General features: G+C 37.6%; 2 non-coding genes across 2 annotated transcripts; both read left to right on the top strand.

Annotated features, from left to right (window-relative positions):
- The first annotated feature begins 602 nt into the window (after positions 1–602).
- On the top strand, positions 603–709 carry LOC112787075 (small nucleolar RNA R71). The gene has a single exon (XR_003194511.1). It is a non-coding gene; the product is annotated as a small nucleolar RNA R71 (small nucleolar RNA).
- A 9,158-nt stretch (positions 710–9,867) lies between these two features.
- Positions 9,868–9,975, top strand: LOC112787661 (small nucleolar RNA R71). Its single transcript, XR_003195062.1, has one exon. It is a non-coding gene; the product is annotated as a small nucleolar RNA R71 (small nucleolar RNA).
- The last annotated feature ends 5,599 nt before the right edge of the window (positions 9,976–15,574 follow it).

Raw genomic sequence — 15,574 nt, 5'->3', positions numbered from 1 at the left:
GATTGGAAGGATGAGAATGGCTAGTTTGACTTTGGTATGGATGTTGAGATGTGTTATTAGGTGGGTGCTGATATGATCTCTGTGTGGAATGTTGGTGAGTTGCATTGTTGCTGGGGTTGTGGCGTCTCTGATCTTGGCCTTGATTCTGTTGATTTCCCCAACCAATGTTTGGGTGGTTCCTCCAACTAGGATTATATGTTTTGGAGTATGGGTTATGGTGCTGCCTGGGTGAAATTCCAATGTAGTTGGCCTGTTCCTGATCACCCTCTGCCTCTTCATTCACTCCTTCTTGAGTTGCTGCTGAAGTGGTGATTGCTGCTACTTGATTCCACTCTATCTTCTTGGTGAGGTCAGATAATTACTTGGTAATCATCTTGTTTTGAGCTAGCAGTACATCCACGTTGTTCAGCTCCATTACTCCTCTAGTGTTACCTCTTTCAGAAGCATAGAAATAGTCATTCTCAGCTACAGTCTCAATGACATCTATGGCTTCTTCAATGGTCTTCTTCTTGTTCAGAGATCCCCTGGATGAGTTGTCTACTGCCTTCTTTGATTCATATGAAAGACCTTCATAGAAAATGTGCAACTGCACCCATTCATTGAACATATCTGGTGGGCATCTTCTTGTCAGGTCCTTAAACCTCTCCCATGCTTCATATAGAGTCTCACCATCTTGCTGCCTAAAGGTTTGTACCTTAGCTCTCAACCTGTTGATCCGTTGAGGAGGATAGAATCTTGCCAAGAACTTGTTCACCACATCTTCCCAGGTTGCTAAACTCTCCTTTGGAAAGAATTCCAGCCATTTAGATGCTTTGTCCTTGAGTGAGAAGGGAAATAGAAGTAGTCTATAGGTGTCAGGATAAACACCATTAGACTTCACAGTATCGCATATCCTCAGGAAGGTGGTTAGATGTTGATTGGGGTCTTCTTGGACACTTCCTCCGAATGAACAATTGTTCTGAACAAGGGTGATGAGCTGTGGCTTTAGTTCAAAGTTGTTGGCATGTATGGTTGGCCTTTGGATGCTACTCCCACAGTTTCCTGGGTTTGGGTTGATGTAAGAACTCAGAACTATTCTCTCTTGCCCAGCCTGATGCGCTGGACCTTCTCTGTCATGGTTGTGAGCCTCTTCTTCATGATGGTTTTCCATATTCTCATCCATGTCTGGTTCAAAGTACTCTTCCTCTTCCTCAGCACCAACTACTCTCTTTCCTCTTGCTTCCCTCCTTAATCTAAGGAAGGTCCTCTCAGGTTCAGAATCAAAGGAAGTTGAAGCCCCGCTTCTTCTACCTGTCATACAACCAACAAGGCACAAGCAAGAGAGATAGATGCAGACAGTAATTTTTATAGAAATTCTGTTGGTATGAGTGATGCAATATATCAAACAGTTACTGGGTTAGTGACTGAATTGTAAACAACTAAGAAAATAGGTCGGGGAAAGGGAAGAAAATAGCCAAACAGAAAGTAAATTACTCAAATGAACTTAAATCAAACAAAATAAAAACAAATGCTCAATCTAGTTATCCACAAATTTAATCATTGTTGATACAAAATCAATCCCCGGCAACGGCGCCATAAACTTGATGCACGGAAACTTGTCCTTTAACAAATCTCCCTCGGCAAGTATACTGAATTGTCGTCAAGTAAAAACTCACAATAGAATGAGATCGAATCCTACAGGGATTGATTGGTCAAGCAACTTTAATTGGAAGAATGTTCTAGTTGAGCTAAGCAGAAATTGGGTAGAGAATTGCAGGAAATTAAATGGCGGGAAAGTAAATTGCAGAAAATAAATGACGGAAGGTAAATTGCAGAATCTTAAATGGGGAAGGGGATTTTAGCATGAAAGTAAATAGCAAAAAGTAAAGAGAATGGGTAAGATCAGAAATGGGGAGTTCATTGGGCTTAGGAGATGTTGCATTCTCCAGATCAAGTTCATTTGCATCTCTTCCTCAATCAATGCATTCATTGATCTCCTTGGCAATCTTAAGTGATTGAATTCCAATTCCTTGGTAATTCAATCTCTCAAATCAAATCAATAGCCAATTCCTTGGTCTAATTGCTCATGAGAAGAGATGAAGTATGGTCACTGATTATACCACATGTATTTCTAAATCAAAGTATTGGGAGAATTATATGTCACCATATCCGCCCAAACCCTAATTTGGTCCAACATGAGAAAGCAATTCTAGCATGATCTCTTCATTCCTCTTCCAAGGTTCAGAAGAGATCCAAGTATGAATAGCTTTTTTTCCAAGATAACTACTCAATTGGATGAAGATTGAAAGCTTTCTAGTAAAATCAAGAGAAAAGACTGAAGAAGGATAATGAAAACTATTATTGATCCATCAAATTACAACAGAGCTCCTTAACCCAATGAAAGGGGTTTAGTTGTTCATAGCTCTGGGAAATGAAAGCAGAGATGGAGAGTACATTCTGAAAGTTAAACTATAAGTGCAGAGAAAGTAAAATACAGAGAGTAATTCTAATAATGCCCAAAAGCTCTTCTTTCTAGTTCAAAGCTCTCCCTATTTATACTATTCTTCTGATCTTCTAGTTGATTCTTCAAGTCTTGGATATGGGCCTTTGGATCTTGAGTTGAAGCAGTTATCTTCTTCAGTGGGCTTATCTTTACTTGCAGAGAGAAAGTGTGAAGTAGGCAGGGATTCTAGCTTAGGAGGTTAGTGGTGTTAACGTTAAGTGAAAGTGTGGGTTCGAGAACGTTAGTGACAATCCCCTTTTTCACTAACGTTCCTAACCCAAGGATGCTCCACGTTAACTTCAACGTTAGTGGCATCAACGTGACCACTAGCGTTGCCTCTTGGTCCTTCGCACAAGTTATTGGGACTTACTTTTTCCAATAATGTTGAGAATCCTCCTTTCTCCCTACGTTAGAGTTCACGTTAGTGTGGCTAACATGACCTTTAACGTAGGCTTGCCACATTTTCGAGAACGTTAGTGACACTTACCTTTGTCACTAACGTTCCAAAATGCCCCTACTTCCCACATTAGAGTTCACGTTAACTAGGTTAACGTGGCTTCTAACGTGGTATTGCTAGCCATCTCCAATGTTAGTGACAAAGGTGAGTGTCACTAACGTTGGCTCATCATCCCTTTTACTCACGTTAGCTTCCATCTTAATGTAGTTAACGTGGGAGTTAAGGTGGCTCATAGTGGCTTATCCCAACGTTACTGACAAAGGTGAGTGTCACTAACGTTGGTGATTCTTTGCTCCCTCTACGTTAGAGTCCACGTTAACTGAGTTAACGTGGCAACTAACGTGGCTCAAAATGGCTTAGCTCAACATTAGTGACAAAGGTGAGTGTCACTAACGTTGGTCATTCTTTTGTTTCCCCACGTTAGAGTCCACGTTAACTGAGTTAACGTGGCTCTTAACGTGGCCAATATGAGCTTGGTCCAACGTTAGTGACAAAGGTGAGTGTCACTAACGTTGGCTTCATTTTCTTCTTCCATGTTAACTACCACGTTAATGTAGTTAACGTGGCAATTAACGTGGGCTATGATGGCTTCGAGGACGTTATTGGCGATTACTTTTCTCATTAACGTTGCAAGCTAGCTCCCCTTCCACAGTAGAGGTCACGTTAGTTAGACTAACGTGGCTGCTAACGTGGTTCTTCCTTGCTTCCTTTGTCCTGAAATCAAGCAATAAAGTGTATCAAAGTTCTAGTCCATGTTATGAGACATGCATCATCCAATTTGTCATTCAATTCATGCATAATTCTCATGAATTCATATAAAAATCACAATGTTATCTTAAATCAAGATGTAAGTGAAATTCTACCCAAAACTTGCTTATTTCCTAAGAAAGTGCATGAAACTACCCTAAAACCATAAAGAAAAGGTCAGTGAAACTGGCCAAAATGCCCTGGCATCAGCAGGAGCAGAGCAGGCTGCGCCACAGCAGGAGGAGCCACACCAGATTCAGGCCGCAGACCCAGAGATTCCTATACAGTCAGAGCCTCCGCTGCAGCAGACAGATCCTCCTACCCTCATCCAATCTGCAGATCTTCAGGCCACCACCGAGACTCCAGTAGCCCATCCTTCTGGTGATGACACTCCTTCACACCCAGCTTGAGTGAGCATCGAGGACGATGCTTTACTTTAAGTGTGGGGAGGTCGCCATCCCTGGCATATCTTTTTGGTGAACCACTACAGACTCTTTTATCTTATTTTGTTTATTTTTCTGCAGTTTTATCTTTATTTTTATTTTTCAGTACTTATACATTGTTCTTTTCATGTATTTTTACTTTATTTCCATATTTTGTACTTTAGTTCATATTTTAGCCATTTAGTTTAGTTTGCAATTCTAAACTTATTAGTTATAGAATATGTGGATCAATTAGTATAGTTTACCCTTTTAGCATATAATAGTTTGATTTAATTGAAAATAAAAGGAGTAAACTAGAAAATTTAGTAAATCAAAACAATCCACACACCTTGTATATATAGCATTACATGTTAGTTAGTTAACAACATTTCATCAAGGAACAACACTAAGATTTTAAGGGCCACCCTAAGATTTACTTTGAGAATAATGGAAACTCTTAATTTTTACTTGCATGACATATATAACTGATATATGATTTTTGAGCTGGAGAACACACAGCCTGTGAGTTTTGAGCTTAATTGTATGGTTGCATTCAAACCATAAATTTTATTCCTGTGTGTTTTGCCCTTCTTTTTCATTCTGATGTTCTTTACTTTGTTTTAATATATATGTCCAATTATAGAATATAGATACATACCAAGAGATGATTGAGGCCATCATTTGAATTTTTCCTCACTTATCCCAAATTAGCCTACCTTTTACATCACCCTTGTTAGCCCCCTTGAGCTTTTTAATCCCCTCTTGATCTATAAACCACATTACTAGACTTAAGTAGAAAAATAAAATAAAAATCCCAAGTTGAATCCTTGGTTAGCTTAAGATAGAAATTGTGTATTGTTTAAGTGTGGGGAACTTTATGGGAACATGGGATGATAGAAACAAAGTAGGAATTTAAAAAGAATAAGATGTTTCAAAATAAAAATTTGGGAAGCATGCTCATGTGAAATCAAAACAATTGAATTACCAGGTGCATTAAAAAAAATTTTCAGTATTTAAATAAAGGGGATACAAAAATTCCCCAATTGCAAAATAAAAAGAATCAATGCACATGGGACAAAATTAAAGTTAATGCATGAGCTTGCAATACAAAGTGGAAAAATTTGGGCAAATAGGTTAAAGAAACTTTGATTTATAAAGTATGTATGTTAGGTGAGATCTTAGACTAATCAAGGATTCACTTATTTGCTCACTTAGCCTTATACATATACCCTTACCTTTACCTTGGCCCCATTACAACCTTGAATAAGACCTCATGATTTTTGTATGTCTGTATTCTATAATTATTGATTGGTTAGATAAAGAACAAAGTTATAGAAAGTAAGGATAGAAGAAGAATAGAGTGATTAACCCAATAAACACTGAGTGACTAGAGAGTAAACACAAAATCCAGTGAGGGTTCAATAGCTCATCACCATATATCTCTGCTTAAATTGTTAATTGTCTTGCAAGTTTGTGAAATATTTTTACCCATCTCAATTGTAAACGTGCTTTAACATTATCTAAAGGTTTGGCTATGCATATATGATTCCTTGAGGATATGAATTAATTTAACTACATGTAAGCTTTATATACAAGTGAATAACAATTAGAATTGCATGATTCATTTAGGTAGTTGCATTTAGAATAGATTGCATTGCATGAGATTCCACCACTTTAACCTTACCTTACTCTTTATCTTGGATTTAGCATGAGGACATGCTATTGTTTAAGTGTGGGGAGGTTGATAAACCCATATTTCATGATATATTTTGTTCTCAATTTAAGCGATTTATTCAACCCTTCACCCACTTATTCAGGTGAAATTGCATGGTTTTACTTTTCCTTCCTTATTATGTGATATATGTGAAAAACATGTTTCCTATGCTTTAAAAATAATTATTATAATTACCTTTTATTACCATTCGATGCCGTGATTTGTGTGTTGAGTATTTTCAGATCTCCTAAGGTAGGAATGATTTAAAGGATGGAAAGGAAACATACAAAAATGGAAGGAAAGCACAAAATGGAGTTTTTGAAGAAACTAGCAGCGACGCGAATGCATGGACGACGCAGCCGCGTGCCTAGCCCGAAAAGATAGTGACGCGAATGCGTGACTGACGCGGACGCGCGCTTTGAGCAGAACACAGATGACGCTTACGCGTGACCGAAGCAAACGCGTGACAGACGCCACGCACCAGAAACTGCAGAAAATGCTCCCAGCGATTTCTGAAACCCTTTTTGGCCCAGATCCAAGTACAGAAAGCACAGATTAGAGGTTATAAAGTGGGGGAATGCATCCATTCAGGAGGAGGCCTTCAATTATTCACTTTTCATAGTTTAGATGTAGTTTTTAGAGGGAGAGGTTCTCTCATCTCTCTTAGGTTTTAGGATTAGGATTCCTCTTAAAGGATTTAGGATTTCAACTCTTCATCAGGTTCAATATTTCTTTTACTTTATATTTCTCTTTTACTTTCAGATACTTTAATGCTCTCATTTAATTACTTATGTTGCCAAATTGGCCTATGAACTCTTTATGTTTAGATTAATTTTCTCTTATTAATGCAATTGAGGTATTTTAGATTTATGATTCTTGTTTAGCTTTTTATATTCTTGGCTTTAATTGATTAATTGGAGGCTCTTGAGTTATCAACTTATCGTGATTGGTTGTTATGTCGGCTAATTGATTGGAATTCCACTAACTCTAGTCTTTCCTTAGGAGTTGGCTAGGACTTGGGAATCTAACTAATTAGTTCACTTGACTTTCCCTTGCTTTCGTAAAGGTTAACTAAATGGGATTAACTTCAATTCTCATAGGAGTAACTAGGATAGGACTTCCGAATTTTCATACCTTGCCAAGAGTTTATTTTACAGTTATTTATTTATTTTACTTGTCATTTAAATTACTTGTTCCTTACTTTCAAAACCCCCAATTTACAAAACTCATAACCAATAATAAGAACACCTCCCTGTTGTTCCTTGAGAAGACGACCCGAGGTTTAAATACTTTGGTTATCAATTTTTAAGGGGTTTGTTACTTGTGACAACCAAAATGTTTGTACGAAAGGATTTTCTGTTGGTTTAGAAGCTATACTTACAACGCGATCATATTTTTATATTTCTTTACCGATAGAAAAACCGATCGTCAGATGTATTGTGGTGATGTTTTGAGGGGCATGGAATGAATTTAGTGGATTGTGAAATGAATTTTATGGTTGATATGGATCATGGAGGAAATTTTGTGTTGAGGTATCATCAAGTGATGAAGGATTTTCGTATGAGAAGCTGGGAGGTGAGGTTGGACAATTTTGCATGAATGAATTGAAGGTTTGATCAAGTGATGATGGCTCTTGATTAATGGAGTATGACACATTGAATGTTCTCTGATTTTGATCCTCCCAATCACAACTTGAAGAATTGTGGAAATCATCACAGTTTGGATCATCTTGTGGCATTGGGGGAAAATCTTGCATCAATTTATTGAAAGTGCACTCCAATGAAGATGTCTCTTGATGAACAAAGTATGGATCATTTAGATTTGTTTGATTTTGACTTTCCCAGCCACAATATAAGTAGTTGTTAGACTCATCAAAATCTGGATCATATTGTGTCTCTGGAAAGTGTCCCATTTTAACTGAATGTTCACACTCTTGTTGACATGTCCAGACACCATGAAGGTAATGGCATAAATTATCTTGTGGCTCTGGATCATATCTCATGTGAATTGCTTCATCATCTATCATTTCTTAGTGATATTCCCAGCCACTATTAGAATAATGACTTGAATCATTTTGTGGTGGTGGAAAATATCCCATATGATTCTCTTGCTCATCTTGTGGTTCTGAAGCATATCTCTATTGATTGGAGTGCTCAGAATTTGTGTTTTCTTGGTGATATTCCTAGCCACCATTAGAATAGTCAATTGGTGATGGTGGGTAATATCCCATAAAATTTGTTTGATCACAAGATGAGTTGAACTCCATTTAAATTTTGTAAAGCACAACACCAATGAAAATTGAAATTCATATCACAGAGAATAATTTCTTAGTGAGGCAATAACTCAAACAACTTGCTATCATCTTAAAACAGAGAACAAAAACAAAGAAAATGCTTAATCTAGGCTTCTCACCCACTTAATCATTGTCGATCTATATCAATCCCCAACAACGGCGCCAAAAACTTGATGGGTGGAAATTAGAATTCCACACAAACTCACCGGCAAGTGTACCGGCTCGCATCAAGTAGTAATAACTCACAAGAGTGAGGTCAATCCCACAGGGATTGATGGATCAAGCAACTTTAGTAAGGTGATTAGTTTAGTCAAGCTAACAGTGATGAATTGAATGAAATTGAAGTAATAAAATGTAAATTTGCAGGAATTTTAAATTGCAGGAAGTAAATTTGACAAAATCTTAAAGAGCAAGAAATGAAAATTGCAGTAACTGTAAAGGAAATTGGGTGCACGAAATTAAATGAGCCTGTTTTCTTGAGCTATCTGCCATCTCTACTGAGATTTTAGCAGCTTGCACCCTATAGATTCCCAGTTTCTCTATTACAGAGAAGGGCATGAGGTTTATTCCTGAACCAAGGTCACATAGAGCCTTAAAGATCATGGTGCCTTTGGTGAAGGGTATTATGAACTTTCCAAGATTCTGTCTCTTCTGAGGCAATGTCAGTTGATCCAGATCACTTAGTTCATTGATGAACAAGGGAGGTTCAACTTCCCAAGTATCAATGCCAAATAATTTGGCATTCAGCTTCATGATTGCACCAAGAAACTTGGCAGTTTGCTCTTCAGTAACATCCTCATTCTCTTCAGAAGAGGAATACTCATCAGAGCTCATGAAGGGCATAAGGAGGTTCAATGGAATCTCTATGGTCTCTAGATGAGCCTCAGAGTCCTTTGGTTCCTCAGGGGGAAGCTCCTTATTGATCACTGGACGTCCCAGGAGGTCTTCCTCCTTGGGAATCACGTCCTCTCCTTCCCTTACAGGTTCGGCCATGGTGCTTATGTCAATGGCCTTGCACTCTCCTTTTGGGTTCTCTTCTGTATTGCTTGGGAGAGTACTAGGAGGGATTTCAGTGATCCTTTTACTCAGCTGGCCCACTTGTGCTTCCAGATTTCTAATGGAAGACCTTGTTTCATTCATGAAACTTACAGTGGCCTTAGATAGATCAGAGACTAGATTTGCTAAATTAGAAGCATTTTGTTCAGAGTTCTCTGTCTGTTGCTGAGTTGATGATGGGAAAGGCTTGCTATTGCTAAACCTGTTTCTTCCACCATTATTAAAGCCTTGTTGGGGCTTTTAATCCTTCCATGAGAAATTTGGATGATTTCTCCATGTTGAGTTATAGGTGTTTCCATAAGGTTCACCTAAGTAATTTACCTCTGCTATTGCAGGGTTCTCAGGATCATAAGCTTCTTCTTCATAAGAAGCCTCTTGAGTACTGTTGGATACAGCTTGCATTCCATGCAGACTCTAAGAGATCATATTAACTTGCTGAGTCAATATTTTATTCTGAGCCAATATGGCATTCAGAGTATCAACTTCAAGAACTCCCTTCTTCATAGGCGTCCCATTACTCACAGGATTCCTTTCAGAAGTGTACATGAACTGGTTGTTAGCAACCATGTCAATGAGTTCTTGAGCTTCTGCAGGCATTTTCTTTAGGTGAATGGATCCACCTGCAGAAGTGTCCAGTGACATCTTTGATAGCTCAGATAAACCATCATAGAATATATCCAGGATGGTCCATTCTGAAAGCATGTCAGAAGGACACTTTTTGGTCAACTGTTTGTATCTTTCCCAAGCTTCATAGAGGGATTCACCTTTTTTCTGTCTGAAGGTTTGAACATCAGCTCTAAGCTTGCTCAGCTTTTGAGGAGGAAAGTACTTGGCTAAGAAAGCCGTGACCAGCTTATCCCAAGAGTTCAGGCTGTCTTTGGGTTGAGAATCCAACCATAATCTAGCTCTGTCTCTTACAGCAAAAGGGAAAAGCATGAGCCTGTAGACTTCAGGATCTACTCCATTAGTCTTAACAGTATCACATATCTGCAAGAATTCAGTCAAGAACTGAAAAGGATCTTCAGATGGAAGTCCATGAAACTTGCAGTTCTGCTGCATCAAAGAAACTAATTGAGGTTTCAGCTCAAAGTTGTTTGCTCCAATGGCAGGAATGGAGATGCTTCTTCCATGTAAATTGGAATTAGGTGCAGTAAAGTCACTAAGCATCTTCGTTACATTATTATTATTTTCGGCTGCCATCTCCTTTTCCTGTTCGAAAATTTCTGAAAGGTTTTCTCTGGATTGTTGTAATTTAGCTTCTCTTAGTTTTCTCTTCAGAGTCCTTTCAGGTTCTGGATCTGCTTCCACAAGAATGTTCTTATCCTTGCTCCTGCTCATATGACAAAGAAGAGGGCACAGAAAAATAATAATAATAGAGATTCTCTTTACCATAGTATAGGGGTTCCCTTATGTGAGTAGAAGAAGAGGGGGAGACAAAGAATGTAATATAATGGAAGAAACACAACTGTGAGGAGGCTAGAGATGTGAGATGAGATGTTAGGATATGAATGAATAAATAGAATGAGATGGTAGAGGGAAAATTTTCGAAAATTATTTTGAAAAAGAGTTAGTGATTTTTGAAAATAGTTTTTGAAAAATGTTTAGTATTTTTTTCAAAAATTTTTGAAATCAAAAATAAAAATAAAAATAATTAGTTAATTAAAAAGAAATTTTTGAAAAAGGGGGAGATATTTTCGAAAATTAGAGAGAGAGAGTTAGTTAGGTAGTTTTGAAAAAGTTAAGAAACAAACAAAAAGTTAGTTAGTTAGTTGAAACAAATTTTTGAAAAGATAAGAAGTTAGGAAGTTAGAAAAGATATTTTGAAATCAAATTTTTGAAAAAGATAAGGTAAGAAGATATTTTGAAAAGATATGATAGAAATTAATTTTTGAAAAAGATTTGATTTTTAAAATCACAATTAATGACTTGATTCACAAGAAATCACAAGATATGATTCTAGAACTTAAAGTTTGAATCTTTCTTAACAAGCAAGTAACAAACTTCAAATTTTTGAATCAAAACATTAATTGTTTATGTTATTTTCGAAAATTTTGGTATAAAAATAAGAAAAAGATTTTTGAAAAATATTTTTGGAATTTTCGAAAATAACTAAGTATTTTGGAAAAGATTTGATTTTTGAAAAATATTTTGAAAAAGATAAGATTTTCAAATTGAAAATTTGATTTGACTTATAAGAAACAACTTGATTTTAAAAAATTTTGAAAAAGTCAACTCAAATTTTCGAATTTGATGAGAGGAAAAAGGAAAAGATATTTTTTTTTTATTTTTGAATTTTTATGATGAGAGACAAAAACACTAAAAAGATGCAATGCATGAAATTTTTAGATCAAAACATGTGATGCATGCAAGAATGCTATGAATGTCAAGATGAACACTAAGAACACTATGAATGTCAAGATGAACATCATGGACACAATTTTGAAAAATTTTTAATGCAAAGAAAACATGCAAGACACCAAACTTAGAATTCTTTAATGCTTAGGCACTAAGAATTCAAAAATGCATATGATAAACATGAAAAGACAAAAAACAAAAAATCATCAAGATCAAACAAGAAGACTTACCAAGAACAACTTGAAGATCATGAAGAACACTATGAATGCATGATATTTTCGAAAAAAATGCAAGATGCATATGCAAGTGACACCAAACTTATAATGTGACTCAAGACTCAAACAAGAAACAAAAAAATATTTTTTTTTTGATTTTTATGATTTTCTAATTTAAAATTTTTTTTTTCAAAAATTATATGAAAAGGAAAAATAGGGATTCCAAAATTTTTAACATGAATTCCAGGAATCTTGCATTCTTAGTCTAAAGCTTCAGTCCAGGAATTAGACATGGCTCACTAGCCAGCCAAGCTTTCAAAGAAAGCTCCAGTCCAAAACACTAGACATGGCCAATGGCCAGCCAAGCTTCAGCATTTAACACTAGAGTATATTGCTCTTGATAACAAATTGCTGCTCATCATTTATCAAGTATGTAACTTACCTCTGATGGTTTGGAAGCCTCAGTCCAAAAGAATTTAGACATGGCTTTACAGCCAGCCAGGCTTCACATGCTTCATGAAACACTAGAATTCATTCTTAAAAATCTTGAATAAAATTTTTGAAAACATTTTTATTTTTATTATTTTTTTTTTCGAAAACAGATGGGAGATTTTTGAAAATATTTTTGAAAAATTTTTGAAAATAAAATAAAAAGAAAATTACCTAATCTGAGCAACAGGATGAGCCGTCAGTTGTCCAAACACAAACAATCCCCGGCAACGGCGCCAAAAACTTGGTGCTGTTGCCGGATCAAAATTTGGTACTGATGTTACCGGACCAAAAGCTTGCCAAAAACTCGAACAATCCCCGGTAACGGCGCCAAAAACTTGGTGCACGAAATTGTGATGTCCAGGCTCGAACAATCCCTGGCAACGTGAGCAACTTGGTACGCGTAATCGTAATTACACTTTAATTATGTAAAATTCATGGCTCCTTCTTTCCCTGGCAATGGCGCCAATAACATGGTGCCAATACCATGGTTCACAACTTCGATACAACTAACCAGCAAGTGCACTGGGTCGTCCAAGTAATACCTTACGTGAGTAAGGGTCGAATCCCACGGAGATTGTTGGTATGAAGCAAGCTATGGTCACCTTGCAAATCTCAGTTAGGCAGATATAAATTGATAATGGTGTTTTCGAATAATAAATAATAGAATAGGAATAGAGGTACTTATGTAAATCATTGGTAGAAATTTCAGATAAGCGAATGGAGATGCTTTTCGTTCCTCAGAACCTCTGCTTTCCTGCTATCTTCATCCAATCAGTCTTACTCCTTTCCATGGCTGGCTTTATGTGATACATCACCACTGTCAATGGCTACTTTCGGTTATCTCTCGGGAAAATGATCCAATGCCCTGTCACGGCACGGCTAATCGTCTGGAGGCATCACCCTTGCCAATGGCTTCATCTTATCCTCTCAGTGAATAATATGGTCACGCACCCTGTCATAGCACGGCTATTCATCTGTCGGTTCTCGATCATGCTGGAATAGGATTTACTATCCTTTTGCATCTGTCACTAACGCCCTGCAATCGCGAGTTAGGAGCTCGTCACAGTCATTCAATCATTGAATCCTACTCGGAATACCACAGACAAGGTTTAGACTTTCCGGATTCTCTTGAATGCCGCCATCATTCTAGCTTACGCCACGAAGATTCTGGTTAAGAGATCTAAGAGATATTCATTCTAGCTTATTTCATGTAGAACGGAAGTGTTTGTCAGGCACGCGTTCATAAGGGAGAAGGATGATGAGCGTCACACATAATCATCACCTTCATCACGTTCTTGGATGCGAATGGATATCTTAGAAGAGAAATAAGAAGAATTGAATAGAAAACAGTAGTACTTTGCATTAATCTTTGAGGAACAGCAGAGCTCCACACCTTAATCTATGGAGTGTAGAAACTCTACCGTTGAAAATACATAAGTGAAGGTCCAGGCATGGCCGAGATGGCCAGCCCCCTAAACGTGATCAATAGTCTCCTAAGATGAACAATGGAATAAAACTGAGACCAAAGATACCTAATACCATAGTAAGAGGTCCTATTTATAATAAACTAGCTACTAGGGTTTACATGAGTAAGTAATTGATGCATAAATCCACTTCCTGGGCCCACTTGGTGTGTGTTTGGGCTGTGCCTGAGTGTTGCACGTGCAGAGGCCATTTGTGGAGTTGAACGCCAGTTTCTGTGCCAGTTTGGACGTTCAACTCTGGTTTTGGATCCTTTTCTGGCGCTGGACGCCAGATTTGGGCAGAAGGCTTGCGTTGAACGCCAGTTTACGTCGTCTATTATTGGCCAAAGTATGAACTATTATATATTTCTGGAAAGCCCTGGATGTCTACTTTCCAACGCAATTGGAAGCGCGCCATTTCGAGTTTTGTAGCTCCAGAAAATCCACTTTGAGTGCAGGGAGGTCAGAATCCAACAGCATCAGCAGTCCTTCTTCAACCTCTGAATCTGATTTTTGCTCAAGTCCCTCAATTTCAGCCAGAAAATACCTGAAATCACAGAAAAACACACAAACTCATAGTAAAGTCCAGAAATGTGAATTTAACATAAAAACTAATGAAAACATCCCTAAAAGTAACTAGATCCTACTAAAAACATACTAAAAACAATGTCAAAAAGCGTATAAATTATCCGCTCATCAAGTTTCCCTCTGAGGAACCAAAGGAATCTAAGACTCATCTAGAGACCATAGAGATTCCATTGAACCTTCTTATGCAATTCATGAGCTCTGAAGAGTACTCCTCTTCTGAAGAGAATGAAGATGTTACTGAAGAGCAAATTGCCAAGTTCTTTGGTGCAATCATGAAGCTGAATGCCAATTTATTTGGTAATGAGACTTGGGGAGATGAACCTCCCCTGTTCACTAATGAACTGAATGCATTGGATCAACTAAGATTGCCTTAGAAGAAATAGGATCCTGGAAAGTTCCTGATACCTTGTACCATAGGTACCATGACCTTTGAGAAGGCTCTATGTGACCTGGGGTCAGGAATAAACCTCATGCCACTCTCTGTAATGGAGAAACTGGGAATCTTTGAGGTACAAGCTGCTAAAATCTCATTAGAGATGGTAGACAATTCCAGAAAACAGGCTTATAGACAAGTAGAGGACATATCAGTAAAGGTTAAAGGCCTTTACATCCCTGCTGATTTCATAATCCTAGATACTGGGAAGGATGAGGATGAATCCATCATCCTTGGAAGACCCTTCCTAGCCATAGCAAGAGCTGTGATTGATGTTGACAGAGGTGAACTAGTCCTTCAAGTGAATGAGGACTCCCTTGTGTTTCAAACTCAAAGTTATCCTTCTGTGAACATGAAAAAAAGGCAGAGTAAGCTTCTCTCAAAACAGAGTCAACCAGAGCCCCTACAGTCAAACTTTAAGTTTGGTGTTGGGAGGCTACAACCAAACTCTAAGTTTGGTGTTGAACTCCCATATCCAAACTCTAAGTTAGGTGTTGGGGAGTCTCAACAATGCTCTGAACATCTGTGAGGCTCCATGAGAGCCCACTGTCAAGCTATTGACATTAAAGAAGCGCTTGTTAGGAGGCAACCCAATTTTTATTTATCTAATTTTATTTTTATTGTTATTTCATGTTTTATTAGGTTCACGATCATGTGGAGTCACAAAATAAATATAAAAATTTAAAATGGAATCAAAAACAGCAGAAGAAAAATCACACCCTGGAGGAGGATCTCACCGGCATTTAAACGCCAGTAAGGAGCATCTGTCTGGCGTTCAACGCCAGAACAGAGCATGTTTCTGGCGTTGAACGCCAGAAACAAGCAGCATCCTGGCGTTCAGACGCCAGAAATGCACA

Source organism: Arachis hypogaea, chromosome 20, assembly GCF_003086295.3.
Source record: "Arachis hypogaea cultivar Tifrunner chromosome 20, arahy.Tifrunner.gnm2.J5K5, whole genome shotgun sequence".
NCBI classification, from domain to species: Eukaryota; Viridiplantae; Streptophyta; class Magnoliopsida; order Fabales; family Fabaceae; genus Arachis; species Arachis hypogaea.
This window is presented reverse-complemented; position numbering and strand designations above follow the sequence as displayed.